At 38.9% G+C, this 22,500-nt stretch overlaps 2 protein-coding genes and 1 pseudogene across 3 annotated transcripts in view; 2 read left to right on the plus strand and 1 right to left on the minus strand.

Annotated features, from left to right (window-relative positions):
* The window catches only part of LOC145480044 (uncharacterized), a 137,847-nt gene that overhangs the window by 111,738 nt on the left and 3,609 nt on the right, over window positions 1-22,500 (minus strand). The gene's annotated exons all lie outside the window — the stretch shown is intronic.
* The window catches only part of LOC145480087 (uncharacterized), a 337,189-nt pseudogene that overhangs the window by 85,890 nt on the left and 228,799 nt on the right, over window positions 1-22,500 (plus strand). The gene's annotated exons all lie outside the window — the stretch shown is intronic.
* LOC145480039 (uncharacterized) overlaps window positions 18,515-22,500 on the plus strand; it is a 206,449-nt gene continuing 202,463 nt past the window's right edge. The window contains exon 1 of the mRNA XM_081458537.1: window positions 18,515-19,020. The gene's annotated coding sequence lies outside the window, so the exon portion shown is untranslated. The remainder of the gene's footprint in view (window positions 19,021-22,500) is intronic.

Below are 22,500 nucleotides of genomic sequence, written 5' to 3' on the forward strand. Positions count from 1 at the left end.
GATGTATCGATTTTGGTCACTCCAGTGACCACAGATTGAAAACGTGACAGAAAATTGGCGTTACTTTCGACTCTCACCAAATTTGGACAGTGGGATGATCTCATCATTAGCCAATTACAGACCATTTTTCAGCTCTTTTCGTCATATGCTCCCCTCGGGAGAATTTTGTCAAGTTAGCAAATTTAGTATGCAAGCCACCGTAATGGCGGTCACCGTCGACGAAATGTTTATTTGCTCAAAATCGGGGCAAAATCTTTCGAAGATGGAAGTCAGGACATTTGTAAGGATACAGAAAGTAATTTGGGACCGGTTGCTGGCTTCTAAGGCTGAATTTATCCAGAAGTAAGCTGTATTTTCGTTTTCGTACCGAAAGCCATGCGATGAAATATTATCGGCTTGTTCTGCTGTCTTGTTCTGTCTCTTGGTCTTTTTTGTAGCCCGCCGACGCCAGTCTTTCGTCTAAATCAGTTGAAAAAAGTTCGAAAAAGACGTTCCCATTCACGTTTAAGCTCTCAGGCGATAATTCTGGAGTTTTTGGCCGAAACGTCGGCTTTGTTATGTTCGTGTTTTTCGGTTGCTATGGGCGACCGTTGCTTCCTTTGTTAGGTCAAGTCTGGGGAGTGAGGTCACAAAAAGATTCTAATTAATTCTGGTTTTGTTCGATTTCGCTGAAATTTTAACACGATTGAAACATACTAGCAAAAGTATGGCTTGGTGACATAACAACAACATAGGCACGTAAGGCGTGCAAGAGTTATTTTTTTGTGAACTATAAGTCTCGGAGATAGGAGCATTCATGGAGCTGTTTACAGTAATGATTTGGTTGATTTGACAAGTTTTTTTGAATGCGATGTACAGCAAGAAAGAAACTGGGAGTTTATGATGTACATAAGATGTTACATCGGTAATGGTAAGATAACTAAATAGTAAGCCATAAAATGTTTGACTGAACAAACTACAGTAATCTGACACGTCTCCAGATTAATGTAGATACCATCTTATTTTCTAACAGGCAATTTTATTCGTTCTTTGATACAACCCACACTGTGATTGGTCTGACACGCGCACATGCATAACTCCCTCACTCACCGATCACTTAGCCCTTCCCCCGGGGGGAGGACTCCCTTATATGGGCTATATAGGTCTGTGCGGCCCCAAAGGGTATGGTTTTTCAGCTGTTTTGGTCATAAATAGGGTACGGTTTTTGCACTCTAGCCTTGATATGAGTATGCTTTAAGAAGAAGCCTTTTTTTCATCATTATCGAAAAGAAAATCAAAGCCCTTCACAAATTTATATGTTTACGGTAATTTAACATTGGTTTGAACTAGGGAGCTAATTATAACGCAGGTCTGAAATAGGGTTTTGATTTGAGGGTCAGGTCGTAAATAGGGTTTCGAATTTTTGGTCAGGTCAGAAATAGGGTAAGGAATATCGCAGATTTTTGTCATAAATAGGGTAAGGGTTTTGGGAAGCGGGCCGCACACCCCCAACCAATTTTTCTGGGAGTACCCCCTCGGGAGCCCTTCCAGCCCCCAAGAGGAATTTTTGCTCAAAAATACTCAAGTTAAGAGAACTTTTCGCATTTTATACGAGTCGTAAGTTTACCCTTTTTACACAACACAACGCAACAACACTACTTCACCGAAAATTGAAAGAAAGAGAAAAAAACCTCTCTGACACGTTGAAAGTCTGATTTAATTAAATTGCACTTTAACTTGGTGCCACACAGTCTTCAAAGAACATTTGAACAGTTTTCATACTTTTTACCTTTAAAAATATCGGACTGAAAAGAATGTCATAAAATGCCCATCAAATAAAAATATTAAACTGCTACTGCAGAGACGTAAGAACACTCTAGAAATGAAAGCTTCTTTTTTGTTTAACCTGGGAACAATAGCCGATAACTTGTAAGCTCTAATTGAATTTACTCCCATATGAAAAACAAAAGTGTCGAGTTACCATTTGTAACTAAAAATAGTAAACATCTCGTGGGAACAAGTGGTGACGATTCGTCAGCTCTAATTGAATTTACTACCTTGTGAAAAACAAGAGTGTCAAATTACCCATTGTAACTAAAAAATAAAAATATCTCGATAAATTTGCATGCAATAAGAACAAAACAATCGTTACCTGCACTTACTATTGTAAACGTTAGAACTGCATCAAATCTAAATAGTCTCGTCTCCTCTAAAACATGTTCTAAGAACTAGAACCGACGATTCGTGACCTCTAATTGAATTAACTCCTTGTGAAAAACAAAAGTATCAAGTTACCCTTTGTAATTACAAGTAAAAATATCTCGTGCCATTTGCCTACTACTCATGAACTGCTTCAAAACTCAAGACTCATCTCGTTCATAACTAGCCACCATTACACTGAAAATTATGCACTCTAAACAACCCAATGTACGTATGTAACTGTCACACACCCCTCCAAACCGGACTAAAAATCACAAACCGGCAACATACACGTCACTCTTTATTTTTCAATTACCAAAGTCCTTGTGTTTATACATACCTTGTGTTTCTCACGTACCATTTGCCTTTACAACAAGAAATTTGATTGGCTGTTCATAGTAGATCCAATCTGATTGGTGTGACATACATACATCTCTCACTCACTCACTCACTCACTCACTCACCCATTGACCCGTCCATAACATACCCGACGCGCCGACTAAGAGGTATTTTTTTTACAAAAAAATAACTCAACAAGTTCACGAGGCTTGCTCAACACAACAACTTTATTCTCTAAGCATCTTGGGTAATACAACAGCTTAAGACAGCTTCCGGTTACGAATATATTACACTGCTTTCCCCTAGATTTTCAGGATGCACTTATACCCAAGACAAAGTGATAACCTACAGTTACAGGTTAAGTTTAACAACTGGTTTTCTAATTCTTTGAGATCTTCGCAAAACTGTAGGTGGACTACTTACAACTAAAGGAGATACAACAGTATCCTCGCTTTCAGGCAGATCTACATTTGGTTCAGAAGTACTATCGAGAGGATTCACATTCTCATCATTTATTGTCTGACCACTTCATTCAGGCACCACGATATCTGGCTCACTGACATCATCTGGTACATTATCATGTGCTCTTATCATGTGATCAGTGTGTACATATCTGGTTTTGTGTCCTATCCTGACTACATAGGTTCTGGGCCCACAAACTTTAATTATAGTGCCTGGAATCCACTTATCAGTCTTAGAATTAGCCCTCGAGTTTCGTACCCGCACCCTGTCATTTCTTACAAATGATCTTTCCCTCTTACATTTCAAATCCTCATACATTTTCTGTTTCTCTTGCTTATTCTCTACAACTTGTGCCAGATTAGGCTTAATCAGAATTAACCTTGTTCTTAGGCGACGCTTCACCATCAACTCAGCGGGGGTCACACCAGTTGTACTGTGAGGGGTTGTGCGATACCGAAATAGAAAATTAGCAAGACTGTGTTTCATAGAGATGCCCTCTTTACCCTCAAGCACATGTTTAACTAAAGCATCCTTAACAACTCTCACAGACCTCTCCGCTGCCCCATTAGATTGAGGGTGATAGGGTGGAACCAACGTGTGCTTGATGCCATTTTTGCGCATGAATTGAGCAAATTAAGTGGACGTTAACTGTGGTCCGTTATCAGACACCACCTCTTCAGGTAAACCATGAGTAGCAAAAATTAAACGGAGCTCATCAATAGTCCGTTCAGTAGTTGTAGAGCTGTTATGTTTCACTTCAATCCACTTTGAGTGGCTATCGATTACTACAAGGAAGTAATCATTACCCTTCTGACAGAAATCAATATGGATCCGTTGAAATGGTCTAGTTGGCCACTTCCATGGGATAAGGGGTGCACTGGGTGGGGCATTTCTAACATTTTGGCATACTGTACATACTCTCACTGCTTCCTCAATTTCCTGATCCATTTTTGGCCACAACATGCACGTATGAGCAATTGTTTTCATACCACACATACCAGGGTGTTCCCAATGCAACTGCCCCATCATTTTGGCTCTAAAGATTGGTGGAATAATCACTCTAGAGCCCCAAAGGACACAATCCTGTTCACAGGACAGCTCATTTCTTCTATTATGATAGGGTTTGAGGGTCTCATCAGGACACCCTTCTGGCCAACCTGACATCACAAATTGATGTACCTTACCAAGTACAGGATCTACAAGGGTTGCCTTTCCTATATCTTCTGCAGTGATTGGAAAATCATCATCAATTACACTCACACTGTAGACCACACCCTCACTTCCCACTGTGGAGTCCTCATGTGGTAGCCTTGAGAGAGCATCACAGTTGGCATGGTCTTCAGATCTTTTGTATTCAATCTCATAGTCATACGCTGAAAGTACTAGAGCCCACCTCTGCACTCGAGCTGCTGCTAGTGTGGGGATAGCGGATTTGGGATTGAAAATTGCCAACAATGGTTTGTGATCAGTGATCAGGGTAAATCTACGCCAATACAAAAACTGGTGAAATTTTTTTACACCAAAAACAATTGATAATGCTTCACGCTCAATTTGTGCATAGTTCCTTTCACTTGAACTCAGTGTCCGAGAGGCATAGGCTATTGGCCTCTCCTGGCCATCATCCATCACATGGCCAATAACTGCTCCAATTCCATAGCTGGACGCATCACAAGCAAGTCTCAGTTCACGGTCCCCATCATAATGCATCAACAGTGCATCACTGGTGAGACCTTGTTTACAAGCTTCGTATGCTTGCTGACACTCTTTTGTCCATGTCCACTGGACACCCTTTCTGAGGAGCTCATGTAATGGTGCTAGTGTGGTTGCCAAATCTGGTAGAAATGGGTGATAGTACTGGACCATGCCCAAAAAAGATCTCAACTCACTGACGTTTTGTGGTACTGGTGCCCTTTTTACAGCATCCACTTTTTCCTCAACTGGATGCAAACCTTCGACATCTATCTTCAAACCCAAATAGACAACTTCCCTCTTCAGAAATTCACACTTTGCCATCTTCAAATGCAGGTTATATTTAAGCAATCTCTCCAATACCTCAGCCAGGATTTTGATATTCTCCTGCCAACTGACACAACCAATAAGAATGTCATCCTGCTTACACACACATTTTTCTACTCCTTGCAAAATCATATTCATTTTAGCTTGGAATATTTTAGGTGCTGATTTAACCCCATATGGTAATTTGGTGTAGGAATAGAGTCCCTTGTGTGTGCTAATTGTCAGGTACTCACGACTTGCTTTGTCAACACTTAGCTGAGCATATGCATGCGACAAATCAAGTTTGCTGAAAAATTTTGATCCCGAGAGGGCAGCATACAAGTCCTGTTGGGAGGGAAGGGGATACTGCTCATCTTCAACAGCTGTGTTGATAGTTACTTTGTAGTCCCCACAAATTCTAACCGATTTGTCAGCTTTTGGCACAACTACTATTGGGCTTGCCCAGTCTGATCTGTCAGTTTTAACGATTACCCCATTTTTCTCTAATTTATCCAACTCCTTTTCAACTTCATCTTTCAGTGCATATGGAACCCTACGTGGCTTAATAAATATGGGCTTTGCACCATCTTTCATGGTGATGTGTGCTTCCAACCCTTTCATGCCCTCATAGCTATCTTTTAACAACTCACTGTGTTTAACTAGTAAACTATCAAGTTGACGTTTGGCACTTTCCAACTCGGATCTTGTTAAACTAGATATTTCACCCCACTCAAGCCTTATATGGTTTAACCAATTTCTTCCCAGCAAAGTAGGCTTCTTCTCATAATCAGCTACAATAATTGGCAATGTATATTCATGACCCTTGTACACTACATCACACAGCATTTCACCACACACTGTAAGGGTTTCACCTGTATAGGTTTTCAATTCAACTTTTGACAGACGAAGTGGAAAATTACTGAATTTCTGAAAATGTGTGCTCTTACTCATTATTGAGTAATCAGCTGCAGTGTCTACTTCCATTGCACATGGTGAACCATTTATGGTCATTTCTACAGTATAACTTTTGTTGGTAGGATTATCTGTACCAACTGCATACATGGAATAAATACCTAACTCATCATTATCATCACAACCTTCTGTGTTTGATTCTAACACACTATGAACATTACCTATAGCTCCTGGTTGTTTTGTTTTCATGCTAGACTCAACATCTTTACTGCGACAAACTGATGCAAGGTGACCTACTTTGCTACATTTGTAGCATTCTGCTGACTTAAATTTACACTTAGGTGCAGCATGCTTACCACCACACCGGTAACATGAGGGTTCCTTAGTGTTTACAGTTTCCAGTTTATTTACTATGCCTTGGCTGTCATCACTTGCACTGACAGGACGGAATTCTTGGGTGTTCTTCTCTGGCATCTCCATTGACTTTGCAATCTGGCACACTTTCTCAAAAGAAAGATCCTCGGTGTTCAAAAGTTTTTTCTGTATTTTGGGATTGTTCAATCCGCACACAAAACGGTCTCTCAGAGCTCGGTTGAGGAACCCCCCATAGTTACAATGAATGGATAACTTCTTCAAGGCCACAATAAAGTCTGATGGATTCGTCTTGTTTTTGATAGCGAGTTCCAAAATGAAAACTTTCTGCTATCTCCAATGGCGCTGGATTGTAATGTTTCTCTAATGCTTTGACAATGTCCGCAAATGGAGTGTCTTTTGGTTTCACTGGCGCCAGCAGATTGCTCAGGGTAGAATATGCTTCGGGTCAAATCTCAGTCAGAAAGATAGCACGTTTTCTATTTTAACTGCGAGATTGGCTTCCTCTTTACCCTCGCCTGTTTCTTCCATGGTATTATTTGCCATGAAGAACATTTCCATTCTTTCCACAAAGGAACGAAAAGTCTCTCGTTTAGGGCTGAACTCGCCGACACGACCAAACGGTCCAATTCCTGCCATTTTGATAGCACGTGCTCAAACTTTGATCAGGTTGCCTCGGTCGAAAACAAACCTTTTTCCTCACACGGAGAAAATAAAAACTTCACTGGATTTCTCATGCGTCTTCGTGCATGTAGAGTATCCCATTCTCGTCGCCAAAATGAAACATACTAGCAAAAGTATGGCTTGGTGACATAACAACACAAGTTCACGAGGCTTGCTCAACACAACAACTTTATTCTCTAAGCATCTTGGGTAATACAACAGCTTAACACAACTTCCGGTTACGAATATATTACAACGATAAAGCTGGATTGTTAAGAAATAGATTTACCGTCTGCCGATGTGTGGTAACTATTAACGCCGAAGTGTTATATCGCTTCGAAGTCAGGGTTTTGAAGAGATTTTTTTGCAACGTTTTGGTTTGGCGTGATTTTGTAATCGGAGGTTTTTGTTGACGAAGGAAAAAATATCCGGAAAACGTCACTTCATCGACGATTCAAAGGAATATAAATATGTATATGTTCCGAGCTAAATTTCTGATGAAAAAATATAATTTTTGACGAGCGCTGGGTTTTTAATTTTTTCCCGCGAAAGTCAGTATCGGAGATGAGATCTATTAATGTTTCAACAGCTTTTGGCGAGTAAACATCACAGGTTGCGTGACTCAAAATTTGGCCGAGTGGAAGCTTTGGTCTGGTCGCCGACAAATCTACAAAAAAAAACACGGGTAAACCATGAACCGCGCTCGGCCCATGGCCACGCGGTTAACAGGAAGATGTGTTAGATCTTATAACAGCGCTTTTAAAATTTAACTGTTTGCTTAGCACTACCGTCGGAACGCAGTGCACATTCCAAAGCAGTCATTGATGATTCTTTTCTTACTGTAGACATCACATCACTTGATCAACACAAACTGTATTGTTACACCATCAGTGGTAGCCGTTGACAAATCTCCGATGACGTAACGGTCTTAATCTAAAACTTTCTTCGGGATATGTATGGACATGAACGATATGAACGACACGATAACAACACTATTAACAACAGCTTTCCTTCTTAAAAGTCATCATTAAATTTGATTGGTGTTTTCCACGAGTAAAGGGCTAGCAAAGTAGTCACACAAGTCATATAATTTAATAATGAAACTCTATCCCGACCGATGTATCGATTTTGGTCACTCCAGTGACCACAGATTGAAAACGTGACAGAAAATTGGCGTTACTTTCGACTCTCACCAAATTTGGACAGTGGGATGATCTCATCATTAGCCAATTACAGACCATTTTTCAGCTCTTTTCGTCATATCCCCTCCCCTCGGGAGAATTTTGTCAAGTTAGCTAATTTAGTATGCAAGCCACCGTAATGGCGGTCGCCGTGGACCAAATGTTTATTTGCTCAAAATCGGGGCAAAATCTTTCGGAGATGGAAGTCAGGACATTTGTAAGGATACAGAAAGTAATTTGGGACCAGTTGCTGGCTGACGTTATGACGTTATGGTCTTAATCTGGAACTTTCTTCGGGATATGTATGGGCATGAAAGATATGAACACAATTAAGAACAGCTTTCTTTCTTAAAAGTCATGATTAAATTAAATTGGTGTTTTCCACGAGTAAAGGGCTAGCAAAGTAGTCACACGAGTCACAATTCAAGACTTCCGTTATCCACGGCTACCTTTAGTACGGTGGTTATTTCCCTACCAATGACGTAATCCTTGCGTGTTCTGACATGTTCTTTGCTTGGCTTGCAAATATTTAATTTTCCTTCTGATCACCAAACTCGCTGCGATTAAAGAGCCAAAGAATTTACTTCATTTGCCTAAAACCACAAGAAATACTCGCAAAATTGCAAATAAATTGATGACCGTCGCTTCTGTCGAAATAAACTTGCAAAGTAAACACGATTTTATTCGTCACGTAGCGAAAATGAAAGCTGCAAGGTCAGCGCATTCCATGGCTGACGTAATGCCTTTTTTTTTAGCGTATTTATTATTTCCCTTCGAATCCAACGCTTCGATAAAACCAAAAGAAAATATATTTTACCCAAAGTAAAGAAAACAATAAACGTAACATTGTCCTTGTACTAATGTTTCAACAGCTTTTGGCGAGTAAACACCACAGATTGCGTCATTCAAAATTTGGCCGAGTGGAAGTTTGGGTGTGGTCACCGACAAAACTAAAACAAGAAGATCTGTTAGATCTTATAACCGCGCTTTTAAAATTGAACTGTTTTCTTAGCACTACAGTCGCAACGCAGTGTACATTCCAAAGCAATCCTTGATGATTCATTGATTACTGTAGACACCACATTACTTGATCAACACAAACTGTATTATTGCACCATCAGTCGTAACCGGTGTGAAATCTCCGATGAGGTAATAGTCTTAATCTGGAACTTTCTTCGGGATACGTATGGGCATGAAGATACGAACACTATTAACAACAGCTTTCTTTCTTAAAAATCACGATTAAATTAAATTGTTTTTTTCCCTTGAGTAAAGGGCTAGCAAAGAAGTCACACAAGTCACATAATTCAAGAATTGCGTTATCCACGGCTATCTTTAGTACGGTGGTTATTTCCCTACCAATGACGTAATCCTTGCACGTTCTGACAAGTTCGTTGCTTGGCTTGCAAATATTTAATTTTTCTTCCGATCTATGAACTTGCTGCGATGAAACAGCCAAAGAATTTACTTCATTTGCCTAAAACCACAAGAAATACTCGCAAAGTTACAAATAAATTAATGAACGTCGCTTCTGGCGAAATAAACTTGCAAAGTAAACACGATCTTATTTGTCACGTAGCGAAAGTGAAAGCTGCAACGTCGACGCATTCCATGGCTGACGTAATACCTTTTTTCAGCGTGTTTATTATTCCCTTTAAATCCGACGCTTTGATAAAACGAAAAGAAAATATATTTTTTCCACAAAAAAGCAAACAATATCCGTAAAATTGTCCGTGTATTTATGTTTTAACAGCTTCTGCCGCAAAAACATCACACGTTGCGCGACTCAAAATTTGGCCGAGCGGAGGTCCTCGTCTGGTCACCGACAAAAACACACAAGAAGATCTGTTAGATCTTATAACCGCGCTTTTAAAATTTAACTGTTTTCTTAGTACTACAGTCGCAACGCAGTGCATATTCCAAAGCAATCTCTGATGATTCATTGATTACTGTAGACATCACAGCACTTGATCAACGCAAACTCTATTATCGCACCATCAGTCGTAGCCGTTGTGACATCTCCGATGACGTAATAGTCTTAATCTGGAACTTTCTTCGGGATATGTACGGGCATGAAGATACGAACACTATTACAAACCGCTTTCTTTCTTTAAAGTCACGATTAAATTTAATTGTTTTTTTCCCTTGAGTTAAGGGTTAGCAAAGAAGTCACACAAGTCACATAATTCAAGAATTGCGTTATCTACGGCTATCTTTAGTACGGTGGTTATTTCCCTATCAATGACGTAATCTTTGCACGTTCTGACAAGTTCTTTGCTTGGCTTGCAAATATTTAATTTTCCTTCCGATCTATGAACTCGCTGCGATGAAACAGCCAAAGAATTTACTTCATTTGCCTAAAACCGCAAGAAATACTGGGAAAATTACAAATAAATTAATGACCGTCGCTTCTGGCGAAATAAACTTGCAAAGTAAACACGATCTTATTTGTCACGTAGCGAAAGTGAAAGCTGCAACGTCGACGCATTCCATGGCTGACGTAATACCTTTTTTCAGCGTATTTATTATTCCCTTTAAATCCAACGCTTTGAAAAAGAAAATGTATTTTACCCACAAAAAAGAAAACAATATCCGTAAAATTGTCCGTGCATTTATGTTTTAACAGCTTCTGGCGGAAAAACATCACACGTTGCGTGACTCAAAGTTTGGCCGAGCGGAGGTCTGCGTCTGGTCACCGACAAAAAAAAAAAATAAACCACGGGTAAACCTATAACCGCGCTCGGCCCATGGCCGCGCGGTTAAAAAACAAGAAGATCTGTTAGATCTTATAACCCGCTTTTAAAATTGAACTGTTTTCTTAGCACTACAGTCGCAACGCAGTGTACATTCCAAAGCAATCCTTGATGATTCATTGATTACTGTAGACACCACATTACCTGATCAACACAAACTGTATTATTGCACCATCAGTCGTAACCGGTGTAAAATCTCCGATGACGTAATAGTCTTAATCTGGAACTTTCTTCGGGATACGTATGGGCATGAAGATACCAACACTATTAACAACAGCTTTCTTTCTTAAAAATCACGATTAAATTAAATTGTTTTTTCCCTTGAGTAAAGGACTAGCAAAGAAGTCACACAAGTCACATAATTCAAGAATTGCGTTATCCACGGCTATCTTTAGTACGGTGGTTATTTCCCTACCAATGACGTAATCCTTGCACGTTCTGACAAGTTCGTTGCTTGGCTTGCAAATATTTAATTTTCCTTCCGATCTATGAACTTGCTGCGATGAAACAGCCAAAGAATTTACTTCATTTGCCTAAAATCACAAGAAATACTCGCAAAGTTACAAATAAATTAATGAACGTCGCTTCTGGCGAAATAAACTTGCAAAGTAAACACGATCTTATTTGTCACGTAGCGAAAGTGAAAGCTGCAACGTCAACGCATTCCATGGCTGACGTAATACCTTTTTTTAGCGTGTTTATTATTCCCTTTAAATCCAACGCTTTGATAAAACGAAAAGAAAATATATTTTTTCCACAAAAAAGCAAACAATATCCGTAAAATTGTCCGTGTATTTGTTTTAACAGCTTCTGCCGCAAAAACATCACACGTTGCGTGACTCCAAATTTGGCCGAGCGGAGGTCTGCGTCTGGTCACCGACAAAAAAAAAAAATAACAAGAAGATCTGTTAGATCTTATAACCGCGCTTTTAAAATTTAACTGTTTTCTTAGTACTACAATCGCAACGCAGTGCATATTCCAAAGCAATCTTTGATGATTCATTGATTACTGTAGACATCACAGCACTTGATCAACACAAACTCTATTATCGCACCATCAGTCGTAGCCGTTGTGACATCTCCGATGACGTAATAGTCTTAATCTGGAACTTTCTTCGGTATATGTATGGGCATGAAGATACGAACACTATTACAAACCGCTTTCTTTCTTTAAAGTCACGATTAAATTTAATTGTTTTTTTCCCTTGAGTTAAGGGTTAGCAAAGAAGTCACACGAGTCACATAATTCAAGAAATGCGTTATCTACGGCTATCTTTAGTACGGTGGTTATTTCCCTATCAATGACGTAATCTTTGCACGTTCTGACACGTTCTTTGCTTGCCTTGCAAATATTTAATTTTCCTTCCGATCTATGAACTCGCTGCGATGAAACAGTCAAAGGATTTACCTCATTTGCCTAAAACCGCAAGAAATACTGGGAAAATTACAAATAAATTAATGACCGTCGCTTCTGCCGAAATAAACTTGCAAAGTAAACACGATCTTATTTGTCACGTAGCGAAAGTGAAAGCTGCAACGTCAGCGCATTCCATGGCTGACGTAATACCTTTTTTCAGCGTATTTATTATTCCCTTTGAATCCAACGCCTTGATAAAACGAAAAGAAAATATATTTCACCCACAAAAAAGAAAACAATATCCGTAAAATTGTCCGTGTATTTATGTTTTAACAGCTTCTGGCGGAAAAACATCACACGTTGCGTGACTCAAAGTTTGGCCGAGCGGGGGTCTGCGTCTGGTCACCGACAAAAAAAAAAATAAACCACGGGTAAACCTAGAACCGCGCTCGGCCCATGGGCGCGCGGTTAATAAACCCCTGGTAAACCTAGAACCGCGCTCGGCCCATGGCCGCGCGGTTAACAAGAAGATCTTTTAGATCTTATAGCCGCGTTTTTAAAATTTAACTGTTTGCTTAGCACTACCGTCGGAATGTAGTGCACATTTCAAAGCAGTCATTGATGATTCTTTTCTTACTGTAGACATCACATCACTTGATTAACACAAACTGTATTATTGCACCATCAGCGGTAGCCGTTGACAAATCTCCGATGACGTAATGGTCTTAATCTAGAACTTTCTTCGGGACATGTATGGTCATAAACGATATGAATCACACGATAATAACACTATTAACAACAGCTTTCTTTCTTAAAGACATGATTAAATTTGATTGGTGTTTTCCACGAGTAAAGGGCTAGCAAAGTAGTCACACAAGTCATGTAATTTAATAATGAAACTCTATCCCGACCGATGTATCGATTTTGGTCACTCCAGTGGCTACAGATTGAAAACGTGACAGAAAATTGGCGTTACTTTCGATTCTCACCAAATTTGGACAGTGGGATGATCTCATCATTAGCCAATTACAGGCCATTTTTCAGCTCTTTTCGTCACATCCTCCCCCCTCGGGAGAATTTTGTCAAGTTAGCTAATTTAGTATGCAAGCCACCGTAATGGTGGTCGCTGTCGGCGAAATGTTTATTTGCTCAAAATCGGGGCAAAATCTTTCGGAGATGGAAGTCAGGACATTTGTAAGGATACAGAAAGTAATATGGGACCAGTTGGTGGTTTCTAAGGCTGAATTTATCCAGAAGTAAGCTGTATTTTCGTTTTCGTGCCGAAAGCCACGCGGTGAAATATTATCGGTTTGTTCTGCTGTCTTGTTCTGTTTTTTCTCTTGGTCATTTTTGTAGCCCGTCGAGGCCATTCTTTCGTCTAAATGAGTTGCAAAAAGTTCGAAAAAGATGTTCCCATTCACGTTTAAGCTCTCAGGCGATAATTCTGGAGTTTTTTGGCCGAAACGTCGGCTTTGTTATGTTCGTGTTTTTCGGTTGCTATGGGCGACCGTTGCTTCCTTTGTTAGGTCAAGTCTGGGGAGTGAGGTCACAAAAAAAAATCTAATTAATTCTGGTTTTGTTCGATTTCGCTGAAATTTTAGCACGATAAAGCTGGATTGTTAAGGAATAGATTTACCTTCTGCCGATGTGTGGTAGCTATTAACGCTAAAGTGATATATCGCTTCGATGTCAGGGTTTTGAAGAGATTTTTTTGCAACGTGTAGGTTCGGCGTGATTTTGTAATCTGAGATTTCTGTTGACCCTGAAGAAACAAGGTTTGGGGAGTAAACATTACAGATTGCGTAATTCAAAGTTGGCCGAGTGGAGATCTGCGTCTGGTCTCCGACAAAAAAAAAAAAGAGGATCTGTTAGATCTTATAACCGCGCTTTTAAAATTTAACTGTTTCCTTAGCACTACAGTCGCAACGGAGTGCACATTCTAAAGCAATCCTTGATGATTCATCGGTTTCTCTAGACATCACATCACTTGATCAACACAAACTGTATTACTGCACCATCAGTCGTAGCCGTTGTGAAATCTCCGATGACGTAATAGTCTTAATCTGGAACTTTCTTCGGCATATGTATGGGAATAAAGATACGAACGCTATTAACAACAGCTTTCTTTCTTAAAAGTCAAGATTAAATTTAATTGTTTTTTCCCCTAAGGAAAGGGCTAGCAAAAAAGTCTAACGAGTCACATAATTCAGGAATTGCGTTATCCACGGCTATCTTTAGTACGGTGGTTATTTCCCTACCAATGACGCAATCCTTGCATGTTGTGACATGTTCTTTGCTTAGCTTGCAAATATTTAATTTTCCTTCTGATTACCGAACTGGCTGCGATGAAACAGCCAAAGAATTTACTTCATTTGCCTAAATCCGCAAGAAATGCTTGCAAAATTGCAAATAAATTAATGACCGTCGCTTCTGCCGAAATAAACTTGCGAAGTAAACACGATCTTATTTGTCACGTAGCGAAAGTGAAAGCTGCAACGTCAACGCATTCCATGGCTGACGTAATACCTTTTTTTAGCGTATTTATTATTCCCTTTGAATCCAACGCTTCGATAAAACGAAAAGAAAATATACAAAAAAAGAAAACAATATCCCTAAAATTGTCCGCGTATTTATGTTTTTACAGCTTCTGGCGGAAAAACATCACACGTTGCGTGACTCAAAATTTGGCCGAGAGGGAGCTTGGGTCTGGTCACCGACAAAAAAGAAAAAAAAATAAACCCGGGTAAACCTAGAACCGCGCTCGGCCCATGGCCGCGCGGTTAAAAATAATAAACCACAGGTAAACCATGAACCGCGCTCGGCCCATGGCCGCGCGGTTACTAAACCACGGCTAGAACGTGAACCGCGCTCGGCCCATGGTCGCGCGGTAAAAAAAAATAAACCACGGGTAGAACATGAACCGCGCTCGGCCCGTGGCCGCGCGGTTAAATAGTATTGGAATTGGCAGAGGTGTAAGTAACCAGTATCGAAAGTACCGTAAGTAAGTTATGTAATTAGCCGTAAGTGATATAGTGTATTGCTATTAGTGTAAGTAGTATTGTAAGTAATTTTTTTTAATTGTACTGTTAAAAAAAGATAATAAAATGTCGATTAGAAAAAAAGAGAAAAACAAAAAAACGAGGAAACCACCCAAGGAATGGTAGCCTGAGCACCAGTAGTCGGGCGAGGGCATTAGACACCCTTTCAGGCTACCGTGGGTAGAAAGAAAAAAAAAGAAATCTAGGACCTAAGCCCAGTAGACATATAAAAGATAAATAATGAAACAAAACGGTTCAAAACACACTGGGAGTGATAAAATAAAGGGAAACTAAGAAAACAATACCATGAGTACAAACCGAAGATAAGGAATATAGTTGAATAATAGGCTGCCATCCCTTAGGGGAACATACAGGAACAATGAAATAATAAAACATAAAACAAAAGGGCAACGAAGAGAAAAACATAAATACAAAGACTAGAAATGTTTTCTGCACTCTCAGCCGCCTGGCTGTTCATTATTTTGCCGTTTATTCGGTTTTAGGAAGTTAAATTAAGCAAACTTCAACGGTAACGGCAACGAATACAATGGCTGTGTAAGCTTGCGTTATAATTGCTCGTTCATTTCTTTGCCGTTGTTTACAAAAGGTCACAAAACAACAACGTGAAATAGTCACACTCTACATATTCGAGAGAGCGTGAACTATACGACGGCCAACTTTTAAAATTTCTCTATCGAATTTTGAAGTGGTCTTACATATTCTGTTTGGGATATTTCTGACAGTATAGACAAATTGAATGAATCTAAATTCTCGCGAGATTCGTAGGTTGAATATTAAGTCGTTTTTTAATCAACATTGTCTCTGGCGTTGTTGCCGTTGCTGCTTAAACTGCTTTTTACTACTTGGACAGCGAGCGTCTGCCTATACTCTCGACCATCTGTTTGTTCGGTTGCCTAGCTAGTGTTTGGGCATTTGTTTGCTTTACACTCGTTTGTCTAAACGTCGCTGCCGTTCAGTCAGTTGTTATTGTTTGTGTAGGGGACATCCGTCTTTTATTTAAAGTGCCACTAACCCCAAAATTTTTTTCTCGCTAATATAAATTTCCTTTTTCTCCTGATCACCACTGCGAAAAAATTATCGTTGTAGCTATTTTCATTAATTTTCTATGAATTTTTAAAGTTTGTAAATTTGCCCTTTTCCATGTTCACGACCGAGGAATAGCGGAGAATGGGACGAGTTGGCTTTTGACGTCACTTCGGGAATAACAATGTTTTGTTTCTGAGAAGAATGTATGCGAACATGCGATAGTGTGTGTCAAAATCATTGCAGAATGCAAGGAAGATATGTTGTTTTACGGTGGCCCATAAGGGACAGAACTTCAAATTAAAAAAATGAACAAACTTGTGGAAATTAAAGCATTTAATTTCAAAGAAAGTGCTGTAAATAAAATATTTTATTGCATACAAAATACTTTACTCTAAGAAGAAAAGAAACATCTCGCACACTATATACAAAATATATTTTTGGACTGCGATGGACAAAAAAATGGACTGCAAAGAAAAAATGCGCGCTGCAAACAAAAGAAATATATGCACTGCAAATAAAACTAAATTCTGCACTGCAAACAAAGTAAATGTATGTACTTCAAGTAAAGCACTTGCCCGCTGCAAAGAAAATAAATAGATAAATAGATAAATAATAAATGGCCTACTATACACAGAATATTGTTCCATTGCAAACAAAAAAGTCTTGCACACTGCGAGTGACATAAAAAACCGAGAACACACTGCAAAAAAAGAAATATACTGCTCACTGCGAATAAACATAGGCACGCAAGGCGTGCAAGAGTTATTTTTTTTGTGAACTATAAGTCTCGGAGATAGGAGCATTCATGGAACTGTTTACAGTAATGATTTGGTTGATTTGACAAGTTTTTTTGGTTGCGATGTACAGCAAGAAAGAAACTGGGAGTGTACATACAATGTTACATCGGTAGTGGTAAGATAACTAAATAGTAAGCCCTAAAATGTTTGACTGAACAAACCACAGTAATCTGACACGTCTCCAGATTAATGTAGATACCATCTTATTTTCTAACAGGCAATTTTATTCGTTCTTTGATACAACCCACACTGTGATTGGTCTGACACGCGCACATACATAACTCCCTCACTCACCGATCACGTAGCCCTTCCCCCCCGGGGGGGGGACTTCCTTATATGGGCTATATAGGTCTGTGCGGCCCCGAAGAGTATGGTTTTTCAGCCGTTTTGGTCATAAATAGGGTATCGATTTTAGCTGATTTTGGTCATTTTGGTCATAAATAGGGTACGGTTTTTTCACTCTAGCCTTGATATGGGTATGCTTTAAGAAGAAGCCACTTTTTCATCATTATCGAAAAGAAAATCAACAAAAGCCCTTCACAAATTTATATGTTTACGGTAATTTAACATTGGTTTGAACTAGGGAGCTAATTATAACGCAGGTCTGAAACAGGGTTTTGATTTGAGGGTCAGGTCGTAAATAGGGTTTCGAATTTTTGGTCAGGTCATAAATAGGGTAAGGAATATCGCAGATTTTGGTCATAAATAGGGTAAGGGTTTTGGGAAGCGGGCCGCACACCCCCAACCAATTTTTCTGGGAGTACCCCCTCGGGAGCCCTTCCAGCCCCCAAGAGGAATTTTTGCTCAAAAATACTCAAGTTAAGAGAACTTTTCGCATTTCATACGAGTCGTAAGTTTACCCTTTTTACACAACACAACGCAACAACACTACTTCACGGAAAATTGAAAGAAAGAGAAAAAACCTCTCTGATTTAATTAAATTGCACTTTAACTTGGTGCCACACAATCTTCAAAGAACATTTGAACAGTTTTAATACTTTTTACCTTTAAAAATATCGGACTGAAAAGAATGTCATAAAATGCCCATCAAATAGAGACGTAAAAACACTCTAGAAATGAAAGCTTCTTTTTTGTTTAATATGCTGGGAACAATAGCCGATAACTTGTAAGCTCTAATTGAATTTACTCCCATATGAAAAATGAAAGTGTAGAGTTACCATTTGTAACTAAAAATAGCAAACATCTCGTGGGAACAAATGGTGACGATTCGTCAGCTCTAATTGAATTTACTACCTTGTGAAAAACAAGAGTGTCAAATTACCCATTGTAACTAAAAAAAAATTTGAACAAAGCAATAAGAACAAAACAATCGTTACCTTCACTTACTATCGTAAACGTTAGAACTGCTTCAAATCTAAATAGTCTCGTCTCTTCTAAAACATGTCCTAAGAACTAGAACCGACGATTCGTCACCTCTGATTGAATTAACTCCTTGTGAAAAACAAAAGTATCAAGCTACCCTTTGTAATTAAAAATAAAAATATCTCGTGCCATTTGCCTACTACCCATGAACTGTTTCAAAACTCAAGACTCATCTCGTTCATAACCAGCCACCATTACACTGAAAATTATGCACTCTAAAACAACCCAATGTACGTATGTAACTGTTACACTCCCCTCCAAACCGGAGTAAAAATCACAAACCGGCAACATACACGTCACTCTTTATTTCTCAATTACCAAAGTCCTTGTGTTTATACATACCTTGTGTTTCTCACGTACCATTTACCTTTACAACAAGAAATTTGATTGGCTGTTCATAGTAGATCCAAGCTGATTGGTGTGACATACATACATCTCTCACTCACTCACTCACTCACTCACTCACTCACCCATTGACCCGTCCATAACATACCCGACGCGCCGACTAAGAGGTATTTTTTTTACAAAAAAATAACTCAAAAAGTCCTGCTCACAAAAATATGAATGTATGCGCAGGTAGACATAAGGCCTGGGACCAATTCCTTTCCCGCCATATTTCAATTTTTGAGTCTTTTTGAGTTATTTTTTTGTAAAAAAAATACCTCTTAGTCGGCGCGTCGGGTATGTTATGGACGGGTCAATGGGTGAGTGAGTGAGTGAGTGAGTGAGTGAGAGATGTATGTATGTCACACCAATCAGATTGGATCTACTATGAACAGCCAATCAAATTTCTTGTTGTAAAGGTAAATGGTACGTGAGAAACACAAGGTATGTATAAACACAAGGACTTTGGTAATTGAAAAGTAAAGAGTGACGTGTATGTTGCCGGTTTGTGATTTTTAGTCCGGTTTGGAGGGGAGTGTGACAGTTACATACGTACATTGGGTTGTTTTAGAGTGCATAATTTTCAGTGTAATGGTGGCTAGTTATGAACGAGATGAGTCTTGAGTTTTGAAGCATTTCATGAGTAGTAGGCAAATGGCACGAGATATTTTTATTTTTAATTACAAAGGGTAACTTGATACTTTTGTTTTTCACAAGGAGTTAATTCAATTAGAGGTCACGAATCGTCGCTTCTAGTTCTTAGGACATGTTTTAGAGGAGACGAGACCATTTAGATTGAAGCAGTTTTAACGTTTACAATAGTAAGTGCAGGTAACGATTGTTTTGTTCTTATTGCATGCAAATATAACGAGATATTTTTATTTTTTAGTTACAATGGGTAATTTGACACTCTTGTTTTTCACAAGGTAGTAAATTCAATTAGAGCTGACGAATCGTCACCATTTGTTCCCACGAGATGTTTACTATTTTTAGTTACAAATGGTAACTCGACACTTTTGTTTTTCATATGGGAGTAAATTCAATTAGAGCTTACAAGTTATCGGCTATTGTTCCCAGGATATTAAACAAAAAAGCAGCTTTCATTTCTAGAGTGGTTTTACGTCTCTGCAGTAGCAGTTTAATATTTTTATTTGATGGGCATTTTATGATATTCTTTTCAGTCCGATATTTTTAAGGGTAAAAAGTATGAAAACTGTTCAAATGTTCTTTGAAGACTGTGTGGCACCAAGTTAAAGTGCAATTTAATTAAATCAGACTTTCAACGTGTCAGAGAAGTTTTTTTCTCTTTCTGTCAATTTTCGGTGAAGTAGTGTTGTTGCGTTGTGTTGTGTAAAAAGGGTAAACTTACGACTCGTATAAAATGCGAAAAGTTCTCTTAACTTGAGTATTTTTGAGCAAAAATTCCTCTTGGGGGCTGGAAGGGCTTCCGAGGGGGTACTCCCAGAAAAATTGGTTGGGGGTGTGCGGCCCGCTTCCCAAAACCCTTACCCTATTTATGACCAAAATCTGCGATATTCCTTACCCTATTTATGACCTGACCAAAAATTCGAAACCCTATTTACGACCTGACCCTAAAATCAAAACTCTGTTTCAGACCTGCGTTATAATTAGCTCCCTAGTTCAAGGCAATGTTAAATTACCGTTAACATATAAATTTGTGAAGGGCTTTTGTTGATTTTCTTTTCGATAATGATGAAAAAGTGGCTTCTTCTTAAAGCATACCCATATCAAGGCTAGAGTGAAAAAACCGTACCCTATTTATGACCAAAATGACCAAAATCAGCTAAAATCGATACCCTATTTATGACCAAAACGGTTGAAAAACCATACCCTTCGGGGCCGCACAGACCTATATAGCCCATATAAGGGAGTCCCCCCCCCCCCCGGGGGAAGGGCTACGTGATCGGTGAGTGAGGGATTTATGCATGTGCGTGTGTCAGACCAATCACAGTGTGGGTTGTATCAAAGAACGAATAAAATTGCCTGTTAGAAAATAAGATGGTATCTACATTAATCTGGAGACGTGTCAGATTACTGTAGTTTGTTCAGTCAAACATTTTATGGCTTACTATTTAGTTATCTTACCATTACCGATGTAACATCGTATGTACATCATAAACTCTCAGTTTCTTTCTTGCTGTACATCGCAACCAAAAAAACTTGTCAAATCAACCAAATCATTACTGTAAACAGTTCCATGAATGCTCCTATCTCCGAGACTTATAGTTCACAAAAAAATAACTCTTGCACGCCTTGCGTGCCTATGTTTTGAGTCTTAGTCGGCGCGTCGGGTATGTTATGGATGGGTCAATGGGTGAGTGAGTGAGTGAGTGAGTGAGTGAGTGAGTGAGTGAGAGATGTATGTATGTCACACCAATCAGATTGGATCTACTATGAACAGCCAATCAAATTTCTTGTTGTAAAGGTAAATGGTATGTGAGAAACACAAGGTATCTGTAAACACAAGGACTTTGGTGGTTGAAAAATAAAGAGTGACGTGTATGTTGCCGGTTTGTGATTTTTAGTCCGGTTTGGAGGGGAGTGTGACAGTTACATACGTACATTGGGTTGTTTTAGAGTGCATAATTTTCAGTGTAATGGTGGCTAGTTATGAACGAGATGAGTCTTGAGTTTTGAAACAGTTCATGAGTTAGAAGTAGGTAAATGGCACGAGATATTTTTATTTTTAATTACAAAGGGTAACTTGATACTTTTGTTTTTCACAAGGAGTTAATTCAATTAGAGGTGACGAATCGTCGGTTCTAGTTCTTAGGACATATTTTAGAGGAGACGAGACTATTTAGATTTGAAGCATTTCTAACGTTTACAATAGTAAGTGCAGGTAACGATTGTTTTGTTCTTATTGCATGCAAATATAACGAGACATTTTTATTTTTTAGTCACAATGGGTAATTTGACACTCTTGTTTTTCACAAGGTAGTAAATTCAATTAGAGCTGGCGAATCGTCACCACTTGTTCCCACGAGATGTTTGCTATTTTTAGTTACAAATGGTAACTCTACACTTTCATTTTTCATATGGGAGTAAATTCAATTAGAGCTTACAAGTTATCGGCTATTGTTCCCAGCATATTAAACAAAAAAGAAGCTTTCATTTCTAGAGTGTTTTTACGTCTCTGCAGTAGCAGTTTAATAGGTCAATGGGTGAGTGAGTGAGTGAGTGAGTGAGAGATGTATGTATGTCACACCAATCAGATTGGATCTACTATAAACAGCCAATCAAATTTCTTGTTGTAAAGGTAAATGGTATGTGAGAAGATCTGATCCCGATAAAGTTCAGAACGGCCGTATTCATTCTTCTATAAAAGAGGAGGAAGTATTCATATATTGGGTTTACTTCGACATTTTCTGTGGGTTAGGCTGAGGATTTTAGTTAAGTGAACGAGATGAGCCTTGAGGTTTGAAACAGTTCGTGAGTTCGTAGTATGCAAATGCAACGAGATATTTTTACTTTTAGTTAAAGGTAACTTGATACTTTTGTTTTTCACAAGGAGCAAATTCAATTAGCGGTCACGAATCGTCGCTTCTAGTTCTTAGGACATGTTTTAGAGGGGACGCGACTTTAGATTTGAAACAGTTCTAACGTTTACATTAGTAA

The sequence above is a fragment of the Orbicella franksi genome, chromosome 2 (assembly GCF_964199315.1).
Source record: "Orbicella franksi chromosome 2, jaOrbFran1.1, whole genome shotgun sequence".
In the NCBI taxonomy this organism is placed as follows: domain Eukaryota; kingdom Metazoa; phylum Cnidaria; class Anthozoa; order Scleractinia; family Merulinidae; genus Orbicella; species Orbicella franksi.